Source organism: Oncorhynchus nerka, linkage group LG10 (genome assembly GCF_034236695.1).
Source record: "Oncorhynchus nerka isolate Pitt River linkage group LG10, Oner_Uvic_2.0, whole genome shotgun sequence".
NCBI classification, from domain to species: Eukaryota; Metazoa; Chordata; class Actinopteri; order Salmoniformes; family Salmonidae; genus Oncorhynchus; species Oncorhynchus nerka.
Genome location: NC_088405.1, coordinates 8,739,979 through 8,762,912, shown reverse-complemented (window position 1 = coordinate 8,762,912; position 22,934 = coordinate 8,739,979). Strand labels below are relative to the sequence as shown.

The window sequence follows — 22,934 nt, the reverse complement described above, 5'->3', positions numbered from 1 at the left end:
ATTCACACCACCCTAATGTTTCCCAGGGTTCTCCAAGAAGTACACATTCATCTGTAGAAGGGGGAAAAGAAGGTGAGACATAGTTTGAGTCTTCATAAGAAAAGTGACAAATGTTCTGTGAGAGAAACCCCTCACAACTCTGTTGACTGTGGAGGAAGCACCACAGAGTCAATCATGTTTCTTGTTTCGCCTCTTTCCTAGTGATCCGTCACCATGAGTACGGACGCGGAGATGCAAATCTACGGCAAGGCTGCCATATACCTCCGTAAGCCTGAGAAGGAGAGGATGGAGGCACAAACCGCACCCTTTGATTCAAAGAACGCCTGCTATGTCGCAGACACCAAGGAGCTTTACCTTAAGGGTTTGGTCACTGCCAGGACTGAAGGAAAGTGTACTGTGACAGTCGCGCATCCGGACGGCACTAAGGAGGTAAGCCTGATTTAAAAAGTATTCAAATTACTCCATGTCTTGAAATAAACATCAACATGATCAAAACATGCCAATAGACTAAATTAAATAAGTAACAACAGCAGAATATAACCTTCAAACACATACTTTTTATCGCTGCGATTTAAAAATAGCATGATATTTTCTGTACTGACTAGTTACTAATCACCATGTGTGTGAGTGGTTGATGACAAAGTAGTTGGATTGGATGGGGGGTGTGCAGATTTTATTTTTAAATGTAAAGATTGAACTTGTATTTAATGAGCAAACAGAATTCAGTCCTGCCCAGTTTGATCTGCATATAATCTATATTTCTGACTGTTTCAGGCAGGAAAAGAGTTCAAGGAAGCAGACGTCTACCAGATGAACCCCCCGAAGTACGACAAGATTGAGGACATGGCCATGATGACCTACCTGAATGAAGCCTCTGTGTTGTATAACCTCAAAGAGCGTTATGCAGCATGGATGATCTATGTAAGATACCTGTATAAACATACACACACATACAGTACTACACATAAAGTCATGGTAGAAACCAAAACAGACCAATACAGTAGACCTACAACGTCAATCTGATTGTTCTCATCCCCTAATTGAATTGATTCTCGTTCATCCAGACCTACTCTGGGCTGTTCTGTGCCACGGTGAACCCCTACAAGTGGCTTCCTGTGTACGACATGGAGGTTGTTAACGCCTACAGAGGGAAGAAGAGGATGGAGGCTCCACCCCATATCTTCTCCGTCTCTGACAACGCCTTTCAGTTCATGCAGATTGGTATGAGCTCTAATGAATGGATGGATGGATGGATGGAAGTTAAAATATGTTTTAGAGATGTATCTACTGTTTTCTAGTCTACGTTAGAACAGTTTGCTGGTAATATCTGATTTCACTTGCCTTGAATGGAAAATGTTCCAAAATTAAATCCATGATGATGCTATGAATTCAATAATGTCCCCATAATGTTGCTTGAGTATGATAATCAACATGTTGTTTTGTTGCAGACCAGGAGAACCAGTCCGTCCTGATTACGTACGTTGTTTACTAAAATCTCACTTGAGAAAGGGTTTCTACTGCAATATGTTGGGACACTTGGGTGTGATGAAAATACATGACATTATGAATGGATTAGGCTACGCATAGAAATGAGTTGATGAGTGGGGATATTTGTTAATTTATGTCGGAAAACAGTGTATTTTTCAATGTTATTTCTTAGTGAAAGTCGATCTGACATTCAAACATGTGACTAAAACCCCTGTTTCTCTGTCATATTAACCAGCGGAGAATCCGGTGCAGGAAAGACTGTCAACACCAAGCGTGTCATCCAGTACTTTGCCACCATTGCAGTGTCTGGTGCCAAGAAGGAAGCAGAACCAGGCAAAATGCAGGTAGGTTGAACCTTTCTAACACATTTCAATTTGGTGGGATGTGATCAAGCAATTGAGAATAACTAATTGAACCAGTTTCTGAGCAACTTGTGTTTGTCTCAATCAGGGGTCTCTTGAGGATCAGATCATTGCTGCTAACCCTCTGCTGGAGGCTTACGGTAATGCCAAGACTGTGAGGAACGACAACTCGTCTCGCTTCGTAAGTATGAAGGGCATACTGGGAAATATTGGACAAATGTATTTCAGTATTTCCCTTCTGACATCAACAGATGTCAAACAAACTGTAACATTTAAAGGGGTCTATCAAAGTAAAATGTTAGATGTATTTAGTTAACCTCTTTCTAACCCCCATGCTCTACTTTAGGGTAAATTCATTAGAATTCACTTCCAAGGTAGCAAACTGGCTAAAGCTGACATTGAGACCTGTGAGTTGATTTTCATTGTTTCTCAATGATTTCCTAAATTCACATATATTCTTATTCGGAGAGCATATCATCATATCTCATATTTATTCTCTCTCTCTCTCTCTCTCTCTCTCTCTCTCTCTCTCTCTCTCTCTCTCTCTCTCTCTCTCTCTCTCTCTCTCTCTCTCTCTCTCTCTCTCAGACCTGCTAGAGAAGTCCAGAGTGTCCTTCCAGCTTCCCGATGAGAGAGGTTACCACATCTTCTTCCAGATGATGACCAATCACAAACCTGACATTATTGGTGAGCCAAAGTAGAGGTTCAGGGGGAATGTTTCCTACCTCCATTATAAATACTATTACAATGAGTACATCCATGGTAACAAGGCATCTAGATATGGGTCAGGTCTTTGGGAAATATCTATCAAGTAATGGACTGTGGTGCACTAGTCCACGAGTCTTAGTTGATGCTATTTATTTTATACTACATCCTTGAGTCCATCTACTGAGTAAAGGAGAGATACTGTAAAGGTAGGACAGTAGAATTCTAAGAGATTTAACTGACAAGACATCCTCTGTTGTCCATAGAAATGTCACTCATCACCACCAACCCCTACGACTTCCCCATGTGCAGTCAGGGTCAGATCACTGTGGCCAGCATCAACGACAAGGAAGAGCTGGATGCCACAGACGTGAGTCAAACAAAGAGTTCATCATATTCTATATATGGAACGGGTAGGACCACCATACACAGAATCATCATATTCTATATATGGAAAGGACCAGTACACACTGAATCATCATATTCTATATATGGAACGGGTAGGACCACCATACACACTGAATCATCATATTCTATATATGGAACGGGTAGGACCACCATACACACTGAATCATCATATTCTATATATGGAACGGGTAGGACCACCATACACACTGAATCATCATATTCTATATATGGAACGGGTAGGACCACCATACACACTGAATCATCATATTCTATATATGGAACGGGTAGGACCACCATACACACTGAATGCACTGTGCAATTCCAACCTGGTGGCAGCTGGGAATTTTCATGTATTTGTTTGTTTGATTCTAAATGCCTTGAGTTAGTGTTAGGAATTTTATGAATAATGACTAAACAATAACTACATTTTAAATAGAACTGTAACTAATTAAACTCTACTCTGTTTTATTATATCTGATTAATAATGTTAATTCATAAGGAAGGGATTATGTAGCATGAAACGGGGGGTAATTAAACATAATAAATACCATTCCAACCAGGTTGGGAAGGACTGGATTGTGGGTTTTAAGTAAGCAGAAAGGATCGTTAACCTATGGTTGAACCGACTCAACTTAGCTCTGGGATGTTCAGATAAGGCAGCAGGGTTTTCCTGGGTTTTCCATTATCTGGAACTGTCTTCTAAATAGTGATGGATGAAGGTGAAGATTGCAGAAGTGAATCTTGATAAGTGTGTCTGGAGTGAGCGAGCAATGAGGGGGTGAGCGAGGGGGTGAGCGAGGGGGTGAGCGAGGGATGAGGGGGTGGGAATAAACTATTGAACCTGTTTTGTCCTGGTCGATAGGAGGAAGGACATTTTATAACCTATGACGTCATATTTTGTACATAAACTGTTCTTCGTGGTTTCATGGCAGCGCGCTCCGAGTATAAATACTATTATCTCATTTTGATAAGACTGGTCTCCGTCTATTTTATGCAAATAAGAATCTTACAAATTCTCATAAAATAGACTAAGTGAATTTAATTAATGAACACATATAGGAATTATGAAAGTCCAGTGACAGTTAGTTAGGCATATGCCTCAAGGAACTCTTCATGCCTTCACACTTCACCTTGAGGCCCATACTGTACATGTAAGACATCCACAAGAGAGTGTCACTAAGTCCCTGTGGAACTGTGTCAAATGTATTTTGTGCTGTCATCTACCTGTGTTGGTCAAGTGTAATCACGTGCATCTGAGAACCCAGTCAAATGTATCCATCCCATTTGTTCTGGTGAGAGAACAGAACTGTAGTGTTCTGTATGTGAGAAAACTACCATTCAGTTCATCACTGTTGTACTTCCTGTCTAATGCCAGGATGCCATTACAATCCTGGGCTTCACTAATGATGAGAAAAATAGCATCTACAAGCTGACAGGAGCTGTACTGCACCATGGCAGATTGAAATTCAAGCAGAAGCAGCGTGAGGAGCAGGCCGAGCCAGACGGCACAGAGGGTGAGTCCCACTCATAGATATACAATATGTAAACATTAGTCCCACCATAGTCCCAGTCATTAGTCCCAGTCCCACTCAGATATACAATTTCTAAACATTAGTCCCAGTCCATTAGTCACTCATAGATCCCCCAGTCCCACTCATAGATATACAATATGTAAACAATATGTAAAGATATACAATATATAAACATTAGTCCCAGTCCCACTCATAGATATACAATATGTAAACATTAGTCCCATTCCCCAGTCCCACTAAGATATACAATAGTAAACAGAGCCTCCTCAAAGTCCCAGGCAGGAGATCATTTATGGAGACCAATTTACAACCTCCAGAAATAGATTTAAAATTATGGATGTCCCAGGGTTCTCATAAATACAATATGTAAAAAACCTAGACCCACAAAAACTTGGTCCCAGAACCCAATATTTTGTCAGTGTGACATCAGAATCCCATTCCCAGTGATCTTGTGTTTCTGAGTCTGTTGTTGTTGGTTCTCTCTCCAGTGGCTGATAAAATCGGCTACCTGCTGGGCCTGATATACAACTCAGCTGAGATGCTGAAGGCTCTGTGCTACCCCAAAGTGATCATTTAGGTCAGAAATGATTTAAAATTATGGATGTGGGTTCAAATCAAAACTAGACCCACAAAAAGTATGTGACCAAGGGACAGACTGTGCCTCAGGTAAGGCGGCCAAACACAGCTTCTACCATTTTCTGAGCACCAGAAATATCTTGGTGATGAGTGAATTGCTTGTTTTGAATAGTGATGATGTTTTCTCCAAGCTCTTTTCACCTTGTCACTAGACATGGTCAATATCTCATGTATTCATTTGAGGTATTATCATTGCAGGTTAATAACTCAGTCTCGGCTCTGGCCAAGTCCATCTACGAGAGGATGTTCTTGTGGATGGTCATCCGTATCAACGAGATGTTGGACACCAAGAATTCAAGGCAGTTCTACATCGGTGTGCTCGACATTGCCGGGTTTGAGATCTTTGACGTGAGTCTGAGACCAGAACAAGACAATTAGTTGTGATTGAGAGGGATTACAGCCTTGTATGATGATGAAATGATCCCTTCTGAAATTCCTTCAACAGTACAACAGCATGGAGCAGCTGTGCATCAACTTCACCAATGAGAAACTGCAACAGTTTTTCAACCACACCATGTTCGTCCTGGAACAAGAGGAGTACAAGAAGGAGGGAATCGTCTGGGCCTTCATTGACTTCGGCATGGACTTGGCTGCCTGCATTGAGCTTATTGAGAAGGTAAGCTGTCTGTCAGGATTATAATGGACCTCAACAGCAAAGCTCAAATGGAGATATTATCACATGGTACAACTCATCTGACTGTTGAGAACTCAATATGTTTCCTATTGTGCCACTAAATGAAGATACTCTGATAATGGCATATTTGCTAAAAGAATAAATGTGATCCTAAATGTAAATATCACTAATTTGATGTACATCTCTTTTCGTAAAGCCATTGGGCATCTTCTCCATCCTTGAAGAGGAGTGCATGTTCCCCAAGGCTTCAGACACTTCCTTCAAGAACAAGCTGTATGACCAGCATCTTGGCAAAAACAAGGCGTTTGAGAAGCCCAAGCCAGCCAAAGGCAAGGCAGAGGCCCACTTCTCCCTGGTTCACTACGCCGGCACTGTGGACTACAACATCACTGGCTGGCTGGACAAGAACAAGGACCCCCTGAATGACTCAGTTCTTCAGCTGTACGGGAAGTCTTCAGTCAAACTGATGGCGACCCTCTATGTCGCTGCCCCACCTGAGGGTAAGACTAGCAGAACATCAAAAGACTTCATGAAGAACTAGTTACAAATCAGTCCCATTTTCTTTAAAGGGTCAGTCTGCAGTTGCTACATCCATTTGTGGACTTAAGACATGTAACCATTCGTTGTTGAAGAACATAACTTTCTTGAAGAACATCGGCTTAGTTCAGCCGTTGTACCCCATCAGAAGCCGAAATATAAGCTTGTTTAAATGTTTGTAAGCAAAGTAAAGGGAAACATGCACTTTTACAGCCTCAAAATATGATGAACACTACATTATTAATACTATCATTTTGATATCATGGATGGTCAGTCCTTTAATTCATAGATATGTTTATACATTTGAGTGGTTATGTTTCTCCAGACCATCTCTCTGTGTTTTATTGAAACAGGGGCAGGGAGCATATTTTGTTATTCTTTCAACTGCTGATTGCTGCTTTAAATGTATCACAATTTGTCAGGGTGATTTACTGGGTTAATTTACTCATACAATAGGTGTTATTTTACACAATCTCATTGGCAGTATTTGCATTAAGATAAGTGTGAAATTAACATGAGATTCTCTCATTTATATTGAACTTTTCTCCATTATAACAGATACAACCAAGAAAGGAGGCAAGAAGAAGGGTGGTTCCATGCAGACTGTGTCCTCCCAGTTCAGGGTGAGCTTTTAAAATGTGGATATTCAGCTGTAGTGATTATCAGAAATGATTTCTGAGAACATGGTTTGTAACCCTCTTACAGGAGAACTTGGGCAAGCTGATGACCAACTTGAGGAGCACTCATCCTCACTTTGTACGCTGCCTGATCCCCAACGAGTCAAAGACTCCAGGTACAATAGATGTTGAGTTAAATATGACATCTTGTCAGTACAGTATCAGTAATATTAACAAACCAGTCTTTAACCTGTTTATGAGTATTTAAAGAGACTTGGTTTGTGTTTCCAGGTCTGATGGAGAACTTCCTGGTTATCCACCAGCTCAGGTGTAATGGTGTTCTGGAGGGCATCAGGATCTGCAGGAAGGGCTTCCCCAGTAGAATCATTTATGCTGACTTCAAGCAGAGGTACACGCACGCGCGCGCACACACTAATCTTCTCAAAGAGTTTTCCCAACATCAGAATAGCCTTATTATTTTACGTAATATAACCGACCTATCACCAATTTGTAAGTCGCTCTGGATAAGAGCGTCTGCTAAATGACTTAAATGTAAATGTAAATGTATTACAACTTGACATTTCTCCTGATTCAGGTACAAAGTACTGAATGCCAGTGTCATCCCCGAGGGCCAGTTCATGGACAACAAGAAGGCTTCTGAGAAGCTGCTTGGGTCCATTGATGTGAATCACGAGGACTACAAGTTTGGACACACCAAGGTCAGTCAAATACCCCCAAGCAAAAACTAATTTCTTTCTAAAAAAAGAAATTTATGAGGTGAACAAAAGTTAAGTAAAGAAATAAAAACAACTGCAAAAATACTTTCTATCTCTTTCCACTTGTCTGGTTCCATAATTGACCATGTCAACCTGTGTCAGGTGTTCTTCAAAGCCGGTCTGCTGGGTGTCCTGGAGGAGATGAGAGATGAGAAGCTGGCCTCTCTGGTCGGCATGGTCCAGGCTCTCAGCCGTGGATTCCTCATGAGGAGAGAGTTCACCAAGATGATGGAGAGGAGGTGAGGAAGAGTAGACATCTTGGCAAACAATTCTGTCAGCCTCCTGTATGTAATGTATAATGATTGTGTACTGAATATGCTGTGAGTTGTTCAGGATGAGAAGGTACATGTTATAATATTCTATTAAAGCAGCAAGTTGGGATTTAGCAAGCTGTTCAATTGTTATTTAAATGAGTAATATTTACCCATTAATTCTGGAATAATATGAAATGCCTCATGATCTTAGGGTTACTTGTCAGTCATTCCCTATGTAGCGCTATCTATACATGTAAGAGTGGTTTCATTTCCCTAGCCCCATTCCTCAGCTGTATACAAAACATGTCAGGGTCCCTGTTTTGTTATTCTTCAAATCTCAGAATGTAGTTTTAAAGTCCTCCTCTTTAAAACTGGAGGAGATCTTTGTTACTGTAATTTAATTATACCAATGTGTTTTCATTAATTGAATTCCCTTAATCTATTTTAATGAGAATTTGTAAGATTCTTGTTTGCATAAAATAGACGGAGACCAGTCTTATCAATAATAGGTAACAGAATATATTCTCGGAGCGCGCTGCCACGTTACCACGAGCAACAGTTTATATACAATAACATGACGTAATTTCATTGCTCCTAAAATGAATCTCTTCCTCTCGACCGAGACAAAGGGAACTTTAAAAGTTCACACAATCCCTTTTTATGAACTCATATTTTTAATCAGATATAATAAAACAGAGTATAAGTTTACTTAGTTACAGTTCTATTTAAAATGAGAATATTGTTCAGTCATTTAATCATAATTTTCATAACAATCTTTAAACATATCACTCACCATGTCACTCACCATGTCACTCACCATGTCACTCACCATGTCACTCACCATGTCACTCACCATGTCACTCACCATGTCACTCTATCCTTTCTGTGGACCAGAGATTCCGTCTTCACCATCCAGTACAACATCCGTTCATTCATGAATGTGAAAACCTGGCCATGGATGAAGTTGTACTTCAAGATCAAGCCCCTGCTGCAGAGCGCTGAGACTGAGAAGGAGCTGGCCAACATGAAGGAGAACTATGAGAAGATGACGTCGGACCTGGCCAAGGCTCTGGCCACCAAGAAGCAGTTGGAGGAGAAGATGGTGGCCATGGTGCAGGAGAAGAATGACCTGGCACTTCAAGTCGCATCTGTGAGTGAGCAACAACCCTCATCAGAGCACATTTAGACCCACAAGTACATAGTCACATAGCGATTGTGTTAGTGTCTAACTCAAGAAATTGCCCATGTTATATTTAAAACATTTAAATTGATTTGCTCTGACTTATTTGACTAAATGAAGTCTATATTTTGATACACAAAGTGAAAACACCATTTTTTAAATCTTGTTCTGAAACCAGGATTCAGAGAATCTGAACGATGCCGAGGAAAGGTGTGAGGGGCTCATCAAGAGCAAGATCCAGCTGGAGGCCAAACTCAAAGAGACGACTGAGAGGCTGGAGGACGAGGAGGAGATGAATGCTGAGTTGACTGCCAAGAAGAGGAAGCTGGAGGATGAGTGCTCTGAGCTGAAGAAGGACATTGATGACCTGGAGCTCACCTTGGCCAAAGTGGAGAAGGAGAAGCACGCCACTGAAAACAAGGTCTTGTAGACAGTCCAACCAAACAATAATCCAAAGAATAATCAACTCAAAACAGAAATGTAATTCACGTCTTTTTGTGAGTGCAGTAAAAATGAAGACACAAAATAGTGTAATATGGTGTACTCCCCACATGGGAGTATACCTGGGGTGGCAGGTAGTCAAGTGGCTATTAGAGTGTTGGACTAGTAATTGAAAGTTAGCAAGATCGAATCCCAGAGCTGACAAGGTAAAAAATCTGTCATTCTTTCCCTGAACAAGGCAGTTAACCCACTGTTCCTAGGCTATCATTGTAAATAAGAATTTGTTATTAACTGACTTGCAGAGTTAAATAAAGGTAGAAAAAAATATTCATTGCATGTTCTGCTAACCACTTGTTACTGCTACGTCACTTATGGTGAATTGACCAAAAACTACGTTTGTTGTGGCCATTTTCAGGTTAAAAACCTGACAGAGGAGATGGCGTCTATGGATGAGAGTGTTGCCAAGCTGACCAAGGAGAAGAAAGCCCTCCAAGAGGCCCACCAGCAGACACTGGACGACCTGCAGGCAGAGGAGGACAAAGTCAACACTCTGACCAAGGCCAAGACCAAGCTGGAACAGCAAGTGGACGACGTGAGTGGAGTTTGACATTCTGGCCATGATATTATGCAAGATGATATAATCTACAGTTGTTTAGATTTGACCAACACATTTCTGTTTATATCTTGTAGCTTGAGGGTTCTCTGGAGCAAGAGAAGAAGCTCCGTATGGACCTTGAGAGAGCCAAGAGAAAGCTGGAGGGAGATCTGAAACTGGCCCAGGAGTCCATAATGGACCTGGAGAATGACAAGCAGCAGTCTGATGAGAAAATCAAGAAGTAAACACAAATAAATGACTACAGTATTCCCTGCCTTCTTGATCAACATAATGGTTCTTCTTGGCTCATTCTTGTAATCATGAATTAGTCTTTGTATGTGATTCTTAAAAGCAAAGTGAATGGTAGCTTAGGCTCCCTTTACACTGTCTAACCTAAACAAACTTTACAATCAACGTGTTTGTGTTTGTTAGGAAGGAGTTTGAGACCACCCAGCTCCTCAGCAAGATAGAGGATGAGCAGTCTCTGGGAGCTCAGCTGCAGAAGAAGATCAAGGAACTCCAGGTACAGGACAGGATCTAAGCTCCAGTACAGGAAAATAACCAATGCATTTCTTCTGGTAGTGTAACAGTATAACTTTAGACCGTCCCCTCGCCCATACCTGGGCGCGAACCAGGGACCCTCTAAACACATCAACAACAGTCACCCACGAAGCATCGTTACCCATCGCTCCACAAAAGTCGTGGTCCTTGCAGAGCAAGGGGAACAAATACTTCAAGGTCTCAGAGCAAGTGACGTCACAGATTGAAACACTATTTAGCGCGCACCGCCGCTAACTAGCTAGCCGTTTCACTTCCGTTACACTAGCACACATTCTTCCTGGTGGATTCTGATGACTCAGTAAGATGGAAGATGGTCCTTCTTGCTGGTGCTTCTAATCTGTGTAAAGATGTTGCTTCTTACCGTTGTTAGTTTGGTTCCTGCATGGGACACTGTCTAATGAATATAGTAAATATGTTAGTGTAGCTGGCTATGTATAAACACATTTATGATAAATATACAGTACATGCTATTATTATGTAGTGAGGTTCAATTGTTTCAACTGTATTGTAGTGTTCATTCCCCCTGCTCTTACCACCTGTTGTAGGCCCGTATTGAGGAGCTGGAGGAGGAAATTGAGGCTGAGCGTGCTGCCAGGGCCAAGGTTGAGAAGCAGAGGGCCGATCTCTCCAGGGAACTTGAGGAGATCAGCGAGAGACTGGAGGAGGCCGGAGGCGCCACTGCTGCTCAGATTGAGATGAACAAGAAGCGCGAAGCTGAGTTCCAGAAGCTGCGTCGTGATCTTGAAGAGTCCACCCTGCAGCATGAGGCCACAGCCGCCGCTCTGCGCAAGAAGCAGGCCGACAGTGTGGCTGAGCTCGGGGAGCAGATCGACAACCTGCAGCGCGTCAAGCAGAAGCTGGAGAAGGAGAAGAGCGAGTACAAGATGGAGATTGATGACCTCTCCAGCAATATGGAGGCTGTCGCCAAGGCTAAGGTGAGTAGTGATGTTTTGGTCAAGCAGTGTTGAGGATGGTCAGCTAAATGACCATTCAATAAACTGAAGTTGACAGTCCCATATGTTTCACTAACAGGGCAATCTGGAGAAGATGTGCCGTACTCTTGAGGACCAGCTGAGCGAGCTCAAGACTAAGAATGATGAGAATGCTCGCCAGGTCAACGACATCAGCGGACAGAGGGCCAGACTCCTTACAGAAAATGGTACCTCCAACAATGAACAACAAACCAATATAGTTCACCTCAGTAGTACACAATAACATGTGTTGGGGGCTGTGAATTCAGTCCACACAGTTTCTGCACTACGATTCCTCAAAATAAAATGTCAATCTTCGAGAACAGATTCCCCATAACAAGATGTCCCTCTTTCTCGGCAGGTGAGTTTGGCCGCCAGCTGGAGGAGAAGGAAGGCCTGGTGTCTCAGCTGACCAGAGGTAAACAGGCCTTCACCCAGCAGGTGGAGGAGCTGAAGAGACTGATTGAGGAGGAGGTCAAGGTAAGGCATCCTAAATGGGAACCACCTTCCAGTTTAGAGCTTTATCTACACATAGACTGTTTCTACACCTCCCTCAGAGACTCCTACTGTCATCTGTTTTACTCTCCCTCTCTAATCTCTCTTTGTCTTTCTTTCTCTCTCAGGCTAAAAACGCACTGGCCCATGGTGTCCAGTCTGCCCGCCATGACTGTGATCTCCTGAGAGAGCAGTTTGAGGAGGAGCAGGAGGCCAAGGCAGAGCTGCAGCGCGGCATGTCCAAGGCCAACAGTGAGGTGGCTCAGTGGAGGACTAAGTATGAAACTGATGCCATCCAACGCACAGAGGAGCTGGAGGAGGCCAAGTGAGTTGCACTCAATAGCAAAAACTAAAATAAACGGTGTGGATGTTGAGGCTGGTAGGGGATCTGAGAAAATGTTACTTCAATATGTAGTGCAATATTTGTTTCACAACAAGTTACTCACCATGACACCACCCTCTGTTGTCCAACAGGAAGAAGCTGGCCCAGCGTCTGCAGGAGGCTGAGGAGACCATTGAGGCGACCAACTCAAAGTGTGCCTCCCTGGAGAAGACCAAGCAGAGACTGCAGGGAGAGGTGGAGGACCTCATGATTGACGTTGAGAGAGCCAACGCCATGGCCGCCAACCTTGACAAGAAGCAGAGGAACTTTGACAAGGTGAACATTTATAAACCTCACTCTAGGGTGATATTTTCTGTCTGCTATTTGATCAGTTGTATTATAATTGTAGCATATTTCTGATTGAAAACTCTCTTTCAATGAGTTGTAATGAAAACTCCATGGATTCCCCCAGGTTCTGGCAGAGTGGAAGCAGAAGTATGAGGAGGGTCAGGCTGAGCTGGAAGGAGCTCAGAAGGAGGCTCGCTCAATGAGCACTGAACTCTTCAAGATGAAGAACTCCTACGAGGAGGCTCTGGATCATCTGGAGACTCTGAAGAGAGAGAACAAGAACCTGCAACGTGAGCATTTGACAGCAGTTATTTTTGCATGATGTTTGACCAGTGTTTGAAAATGGAATCGACTGGAATCATCAACATTATATCAAAATCGCTATTACACAATCTCAGAATTTTTATATACATTTTAACATATATATATTTTTGGAACATGTAATTGGTATTCCTTTGAACAACCCAATGATGTGGGGTGGCAATTAGATTTGCAAGACAATAACTAATTATCTGTTATTATGATTCATTATAAACTTCAGTGCATTGGTGATATCCACTGAAAATCTCCCAAGTCTAAACAGCTTGTGTGTTTGTGTGTGCAGAGGAGATCTCTGACCTGACTGAGCAGATCGGAGAGACTGGCAAGAGCATCCATGAGTTGGAGAAGGCCAAGAAGACCGTGGAGACAGAGAAGTCTGAGATCCAGACCGCTCTGGAGGAGGCGGAGGTACAAACTACAGCTGTTTGATATGAAAAGCAGTGTTACGTCTGCCTATACCAACTACAATCCAATGCTTCATGTATTGGTTTATATTGTCATCATATACACAGTATTTAATTCTGGAATACACATCCTAATATATTGAGCACAATTCGCTTGACTGCTTCTCATTGTCCAGGGCACATTGGAGCACGAGAATCCAAGATTCTGCGTGTGCAGCTGGAGCTGAATCAGATCAAGGGTGAGGTGGACAGGAAGATCGCTGAGAAGGACGAGGAGATGGAGCAGATCAAGAGGAACAGCCAGAGGGTGGTTGACTCCATGCAGAGCACCCTGGACTCTGAGGTCAGGAGCAGGAATGACGCCCTGAGGGTGAAGAAGAAGATGGAGGGAGACCTGAATGAGATGGAGATTCAGCTGAGCCACGCCAACAGGCAGGCTGCTGAGTCCCAGAAACAGCTGAGGAACGTTCAGGGACAGTTCAAGGTAAAGGGACTTGGACATCAGGCTCAACAACCTGAACATGGGGAGGGATTTGTTTGTGAATCAGTAGAAAATAATAGATCAGAGGAATGTAATAGACTGGACTATTATACTGTACACTCTTTGAAGTAAAGGGGCCTGGAAGAACCTTTTGGGTTGCCGCACCGACAGAACCTTCCCAGTTGAAAAAGGTTCCAAGAGGAACCCCTCTGAAACGGACCTTTGAGAAACCTCTGTGTAAAGTTTCAAACTGTTATCTTTTTTGTGATGGGAGGGGTTAAATTTTGAACCTTTTCAATAATATATTATAGAGGTGTCATTCTATCAGATTGGAGACGTGGCTTAGTGGCAGAGGTGGGACCAAGTCATTGTTTTACAAGTCACAAGTAAGTCTCAAGTCTTAGCACTCAAGTCCCAAGTCAAGACAGGCAAGTCCGAGTCAAATCCAAAGTCAAGACAGGCAAGTCCGAGTCAAGTCTCAAGTCAAGACCGACAAGTTTCAAGTCTTGAGTTTCGAGTCCTAAGCAAGTCATAATGTGCTCTTCGAGTCAAAAGGCTCAAGTCCAAGTTAAGTCACAAGTCATTGGTGTTAAAGTCAAAGTTGAGTTGCAAGTCATCATATTTGTGACTCGAATCCAAGACATGTGACTCGAGTCCACACCTCTGCTTATTGGAGGGTTATTTTTTGTCAAGCATTAGCATAAATGTTATTCCTGTTCATCATGTTAAGTTAGTATACTGCAAATTGAAATGTTCCTTCAATATTTTTGCATATTGAGTTTTTTAATATAATCATTTTTAATTGCTGATTACATACAATAAGAACGTTATTCCAACTTTGGGATTTGCTTTTGAAGAATTCATACACCTCCACTGGCCTCATTGAAGCAACAAAACTGTCAGTGTTCAACCTGAACATGTGATGACAATACAACAGAACAGATGAACAGGAATTAAATTTACTCTAACGGTCGGCCCAAAGAATATCTATCTTAAAGCCATGCCGCTACTAAGCCATGCCTCCACTCCAGGGATCCTCCATGAACCCTTGCTACATTTAACAATTAACGGTTTATCCAAGAACCCCTCAACTAACCAAATGTGAAAATATGAACCATTGACTAGCAATGGTTCCTTGAGGAACTCTAGGGGTTCCTTGAGAATCTCCAGGGTTCCTCTAGTCACCACTAATTCTAAGAGTGTAGAAAGGTAGGGATATTAGGGACATTTTTACCCATTAACATTTCTCTCACCGATTGTATTGCCCGACTTCCACAATTCCTAATTCATTGTGAACCCCAGGATGCCCAATTGCACCTTGATGATGCCGTCCGAGCCGCAGAAGATATGAAGGAGCAGGCAGCCATGGTGGAGCGCAGAAACGGTCTGATGGTGGCTGAAATCGAGGAGCTGAGAGTTGCTCTGGAGCAGACAGAGAGAGGCCGCAAAGTGGCTGAGACTGAGCTGGTGGACGCCAGCGAGCGTGTTGGACTGCTGCACTCCCAGGTACGGGTCAAAAGCCATTTCTAATGAAACTCAACCAAGTATACCGTTTACACACATATAGAATTCAACAGTGCTTGCTTTTAGATTTTCATAATTTCAGCCTTGTGTAAGTTCTCTTGAGAGTCAAACAAATCACCTTGTTTCCTCCTTCAGAACACCAGCCTTGCGAACACCAAGAAGAAGCTGGAGACTGACCTGGTTCAGGTGCAGGGAGAGGTGGACGACATCGTCCAGGAGGCCAGGAATGCAGAGGAGAAGGCCAAGAAGGCCATCACTGACGTGAGTCCTTGAATTACATCAACTTGATTTGTCCCCAAGGGCCAGCAGTCGCTGGGCTGGTTTAACCACACCAAAGATCCCAAAGGAGCTTTATGATTGGTGCATAAGTTAAACTAACTACCATTCCAGGCGGCCATGATGGCCGAGGAGCTGAAGAAGGAGCAGGACACCAGCTCTCACCTGGAGAGGATGAAGAAGAACCTGGAGGTCACAGTCAAGGACCTGCAGCACCGTCTGGATGAGGCTGAGAATCTGGCCATGAAGGGAGGCAAGAAGCAGCTCCAGAAACTGGAGTCCAGGGTGAGTTAACAGCAGGGTGGATTGAAAAACAGATTGCTGGAAGTGTATTTGATCATATAAAGATAAGGTATGTTGGGGGAAAATGCCTCACTTTGACGAACATTTGTGGAACATTCTCACACAAAGAAATCTACTTTTGGTAAGATTTGAATATGGCATTCTGGGTATTTTGTAAGAAAATATATGTTTAATAAGTGCCCTCTGAAGATGTTTAAATAACATTGTATACGTTTTATAAGCTAAAGTCTTTCAGCAGTAAGGTATGAGAATGTCAGGGGTTCACCTAGGGGTTATGATAGGGGCTGTACCAAATGTTTGATGTATTATAATAATGCTTATGTTGGACTAATTAACCTGTTGCCTCTACTTGGGACGCTTGCGTCCCAACTAGAGCTCTGGAAATGCAAATGCGCTACGCTAAATGCTAATAGTATTAGTTAAAACTCAAAAGTTCATTAAAATACACATGCAGGGTATCAAATTAAAGCTACACTCGTTGTGAATCCAGGCAACAATTCAGATTTTTAAAATGCTTTTCGGCGACAGCATGAGAAGCTATTATCTGATAGCATGCACCAATACACTACAACAGAAAAGCACAGCAGGGGACGTAAACAAAATAATTAGCATTTCGGCGTTACACAAACCGCACAATAAAATAGAAAACAGTCATTACCTTTCACCATCTTCTTTGTTGGCACTCCTAGATGTCCCATAAACACTATTGGGTCTTTATTTCGATTAAATCGGGCCATATAAAGCCAAGATATCGTTATATGTAGACTGTGTGATAAACGAAAAAAACAGCGATTTCACAACGTAACGTCATTTTTTAAAATTCAAAAAGTAGACGATAAACTTTCACAAAACACTTCGAAATACGTTTGTAATGCTACTTTAGGTATTAGTAAACATTAATAAGCGATAAAAATCATCCGTAGGCGATGTAAATATCATTAGCTGTCGTCTTGGAAAAAATTTCAGGAGAGAGCTCTTCCGGAATGATCTGGGCGGAGACCGGAGGTAAGCGGTGCCCCTCTTTCGGTTCAACCAAGAATCAAAGATGATTAAATTCACAAGACTCTCGACAACATGGGGATGCTGTGGGAGTTGAATGCTCGGTCTTATCTAATTCGGCTCACTGTTAACAATTGCTGGAAGTGGCGCAAGGATATTTATTTCCATTTTCTGTGATCAGGTTTTCCTGCGCTTTCCGATGTAACGCACGTTATGTAATAGCCACAGTCGTGATTTAACCAGTTTTAAAAACGTCCGAGGGTTTCCTATCCACACATTCTAACCATATGAACGTACTATATTCCTGGCATGAGTAGCAGGGCGCTGAAATGTTGCGCGATTTTTAACAAAATGTTCAAAAAAGTAGAGGGTCGACTGAAGAGGTTAAAGAGGATAGGTTTATAATACCCCCTCCTTACATTTATAGGGTCCTAGACTACAGATTAACAATATACTTTATGAGGTTTAATATTGTTCCACAGTACATTTCTAGTCTCTGCCTCTTATAAAGAAACTGTCTGAGAAATGTGTGAGTTCAGGCTGTCTGTGAGAAGAGCATAAAATATAAAAGAGATGCAGAGACACAGAACTCCCCAGGGAGTGTAAGAGTTAAGAGACTAGTCAAACATTCCATTATAAATCAAATTGGGGTGTGGACATTTACTGCTAAGCTTTTAGATAACACTGAAACTCTTTGTTTGTGTAGCTGTGGATGCATTGGCTTGGTCTCATGAGTAGAAGGTAATGACGTAGGCAGTGACGTCACTAAGGCTGGACTTCAGGTTTTATAAAATATCTTGGACCCTTGAGTATTTTGCAGAACTTACTCGGAAACATGCGTGCTATGTTCCTGTTGTCAACTTCTGTCTGCAATTGCATTAATAAAAGTTGTTGAATGATTTAACCTCTCTAGGGTATGTGGGAAGCTAGCGTCCCATCTAGCCAACATCCAGTGAGATTGCAGAGCGCCAAATTCAAATACAGAAATACTCATTATAAAAATTCAGAAAACAAAACATTTTTTACATAGGTTTAAAGATTAACTTCTTATGAATCCAACCACGGTGTCAGATTTAAAAAAATGCTTTACGGCGAAAGCATACCTTACAATTATTTGAGAACATAGCCCAGTTGACAAATTATTACAAACAGTAACCAGCCAAGCAGAAGCATTACAAAACTCAGAAATAGAGATAAAATGAATCCCTTACCTTTGATGATCTTCATATGGTGGCACTCAGAAGACATTCATTTACTCAATAACTGTTCCTTTTGTTCGATAAAGTCTCTTTATATCCAAAAACATCTGTTTTGTTTGCACGTTTTCTTCAGTAATCCACAGGCTCAAACGCAGTCAAAACAGGCAGACAAAAAAATCCAAATTGTATCCGTAAAGTTCATAGAAACATGTCAAACAATGTTTATATTCAAGCCTCAGGTTGTTTTTAGCCGAAATGATTTATAATATTTCAACCGGACAATAACGTCGTCAATATAAAAGGTAAACAAGAAATGCACTCTCTTGGGATTGCGCATGAAAAAGATCTGTGACACGTCAGGGTCCACTCATTTAGACTGGTCTTACTCCCTCATTTATAAGAATACAAGCCTGAAACCATTTCTAAAGACTGTTGACATCTAGTGGAAGGCATAGGAACTGCAAATTGAGTCCTAAGTCAATGGATACTGTAATGGCATTGAATAGAAAACTACAAAACCAACAAAAAAAAACTTCCTGAATGGATTTTTCTCAGGTGTTTGACCTGCCAAATCAGTTCTGTTATCCACAGGGATATTGTGTAATGATGAGTTCTCTCAATAACCAACCTACATAATGAAAATGAGTTTTTTAAAATTATAGACCCCTTTAATTAAAATCGTAAAAGTACATAGGCACACTTGTGCCTCCTCGACTAGCTGAAGAACATTCCTGTTTTACAAAGATTTGTTACGTCTGACTTCACCACCTCACATAAATGCCGACCTTTATTTCTTCCACAAAGGTGCGTGAGCTCGAGACTGAGGTGGAGGCCGAGCAGAGAAGAGGTGTAGACGCGGTCAAGGGAGTCCGCAAGTATGAGCGCAGAGTCAAGGAGCTCACTTACCAGGTAAGAGAAAGTGCATTCTGCACACACTAAAGCACACTGGTTTGTGTGTTAAACTATGGACTATTGATTCTTGTAACTTCTCCCACAGACTGAGGAAGATAAGAAGAACGTTGGCAGACTTCAGGACCTGGTAGATAAGCTGCAGATGAAAGTGAAGGCCTACAAGAGGCAGGCTGAGGAAGCGGTGAGTCACAGACTTAGTCAAATCCTCTGAGAGCTTACAGTCCTTAGTAGACATTACAAAACATTTTGTGAGATTAGTTGAAGTGTTGTTACTGCACAACGTCAACATTGACTCAGTTGATAGTGCAAGTCATTTCTGAAGAAATGTACGCACAGTGACTCTTCCTATGTGTAACATTTTAAAGTAGAGAGGTGGTGCTGACTCTCCTGGATCACATGGCCCTGGAAGCAGCAGATTGATCCTCTGTTCCACCACTCACTTCTCTTCTGTATCATCTATCTCCCTATATATACTGTACAATGCTATCCTACATCTGTCAATAAAACCTGTTAAAATACATTTTAAAATATATATTAATTTGGTACCTGAAGCTCCAAACTTTCAATAGTGATGTTTTGCTCTCGTCTCTTTTCCTCACCCAGGAGGAAGCATCCAACCAGCACATGTCTAAGTTCCGGAAGGTTCAGAATGAGCTGGAAGAGGCTGAGGAGCGTGCTGACATCGCTGAGACTCAGGTCAACAAGCTCAGAGCCAAGACCCGTGACTCTGGAAAGGTACAGAACTGCTGCTAAACCTACACCTGACTGATGTTCAAACATGACCACATCAACACCACCTATGATTCATTCTTCACAGAGGTCAATACTGATGTTTAACAATCACTCAAATCTATTTAAGATCTCTGAGATAACATTTTCAGGACAGGTTAAAATACATTTTTCTTTATAAAAGGTTAATCAAAAATCAAGCTGAGTACAGAGTCTTAAATACTTGATGCATTCTGTTATTACCAAGTGTTGTTATATTTATCATGTTCATTATTAATACTGATCCATTCTGTTATTACCAAGTGTTGATATATTTATCATGTTCATTATTAATACTGATCCATTCTGTTATTACCAAGTGTTGATATATTTATCATGTTCATTATTAATACTGATCCATTCTGTTATTACCAAGTGTTGATATATTTATCATGTTCATTATTAATACTGATCCATTCTGTTATTACCAAGTGTTGATATATTTATCATGTTCATTATTAATACTGATCCATTCTGTTATTACCAAGTGTTGATATATTTATCATGTTCATTATTAATACTGATCCATTCTGTTATTACCAAGTGTTGATATATTTATCATGTTCATTATTAATACTGATCCATTCTGTTATTACCAAGTGTTGATATATTTATCATGTTCATTATTAATACTGATCCATTCTGTTATTTCCAAGTGTTGATATATTTATCATGTTCATTATTAATACTGATCCATTCTGTTATTACCAAGTGTTGATATATTTATCATGTTCATTATTAATTCTGATCCATTCTGTTATTTCTTTCTTCTTACAGGGAAAAGAATCTGAATAAACAAGACCAAAGTCTTGTCAATTTCCTGTGTTTCATAAAATATGATTTTCATGGTGAAATGTTGAGTATTGATTAAAAACATGTCGGCCTACATACACTTCCTTTGTGACTGTGGACTTATTTATCAGAAAACAGCATTTTTCATACCATAAAAATACTGTACTTTAACTAAAGGAGCAATCTGGGATTCAAACCACAACACTTGTTTAGGTTAAGAGCTGAGGATTGAGGCTGGAGAAATGTAATCACTTTCAAATTCATGAACAGAGCTGTGGATGCAAGGATTGATTACATCATAAATTATAGTTATAGGTATAACCTTTTACACTCTGGGGAACTGACCTATATGGACACGCCCAAATTGGAATGTTTTGAAAAGAAACAAATGGGAGGAATATATGCGTAACCATGGTAACTAATTGAGCAAAAACATTTTTGGGAGATTGAGGGGAAATTCTTAGAACAAGTTCTCCAGAGACAACTGCATTCGAATTTTGTCACAGATTATGCATACAATAACCTGGTGTGGACAGACAATGTAAACATTTATAAATGGTAATCGTGCCTCTGACTCAATTACACAAGATTTTAGTTCTGGGTTAACTAAAACCCAGATGCACATAAATGGATAAACACTGACAATTGGGATACCGATTTATCATTAGAAAATTTGAATATCCGATTTTTGTCAGAAATACAAAAGTTCCATAATGATTAGTGTTTCACCCCAGCCCTCTAGTGGTGAAATTACGGAAATTACCAGATCTAATGTGTTATATTCTCCTACATTACCAGATCTAATGTGTTATATTCTCCTACATTACCAGATCTAATGTGTTATATTCTCCTACATTACCAGATCTAATGTGTAATATTCTCCTACATTACCAGATCTAATGTGTTATATTCTACTACATTACCAGATCTAATGTGTTATATTCTCCTACATTACCAGATCTACTGTGTTATATTCTCCTACATTACCAGATCTAATGTGTTATATTCTCCTACATTACCAGATCTAATGTGTTATATTCTCCTACATTACCAGATCTAATGTGTTATATTCTCCTACATTACCAGATCTCTTTTACCAGATCTAATGTGTTATATTCTCCTACATTACCAGATCTAATGTGTTATATTCTCCTACATTACCAGATCTCTTTTACCAGATCTAATGTGTTATATTCTCCTACATTACCAGATCTAATGTGTTATATTCTCCTACATTACCAGATCTCTTTTACCAGATCTAATGTGTTATATTCTCTACATTACCAGATCTAATGTGTTATACTACAGATCTAATGTGTTATATTCTCCTACATTACCAGATCTCTGTGTTATATTCTTTTACCAGATCTAATGTGTTATATTCTCCTACATTACCAGATCTAATGTGTTATATTCTCCTACATTACCAGATCTCTTTTACCAGATCTAATGTGTTATATTCTACTACATTACCAGATCTAATGTGTTATATTCTACTACATTACCAGATCTAATGTGTTATATTCTCCTACATTACCAGATCTAATGTGTTATATTCTCCTACATTACCAGATCTAATGTGTTATATTCTCCTACATTACCAGATCTAATGTGTTATATTCTCCTACATTACCAGATCTCTTTTACCAGATCTAATATGTTATATTCTCCTACATTAATTTCACTTTTCCACAAGCAAGAATATGCATATTCTTGCTTCAGGTGCTGAGCTACAGGCAGTTAGATTTGGGTATATCATTTTAGGCGAAAATGTAAAAAAGGGGCGGATCCTTAAGACAATGCAGTTAAGAAAAATAAGTGTTAATTAAAATATGAAAAATAAAAGTAACAAATAATTAAAGATCACTAGTAAAATAACTGTAGCGAGGCTTTATACAGGGGCTACCGGTACAGAGTCAATGTGGAGGCTATATACAGGGGCTACCGGTACAGAGTCAATGTGGAGGCTTTATACAGGGGCTACCGGTACAGAGTCAATGTGGAGGCTTTATACAGGGGCTACCGGTACAGAGTCAATGTTTATTTATTTTAATGTTTTTTATTTCACCTTTATTTAACCAGGTAGGCTAGTT

At 40.8% G+C, this 22,934-nt stretch overlaps 1 pseudogene; it reads left to right on the top strand.

Moving 5' to 3' along the window:
* The first annotated feature begins 26 nt into the window (after positions 1-26).
* On the top strand, positions 27-20,941 carry LOC115127137 (myosin heavy chain, fast skeletal muscle-like; annotated as a pseudogene).
* The last annotated feature ends 1,993 nt before the right edge of the window (positions 20,942-22,934 follow it).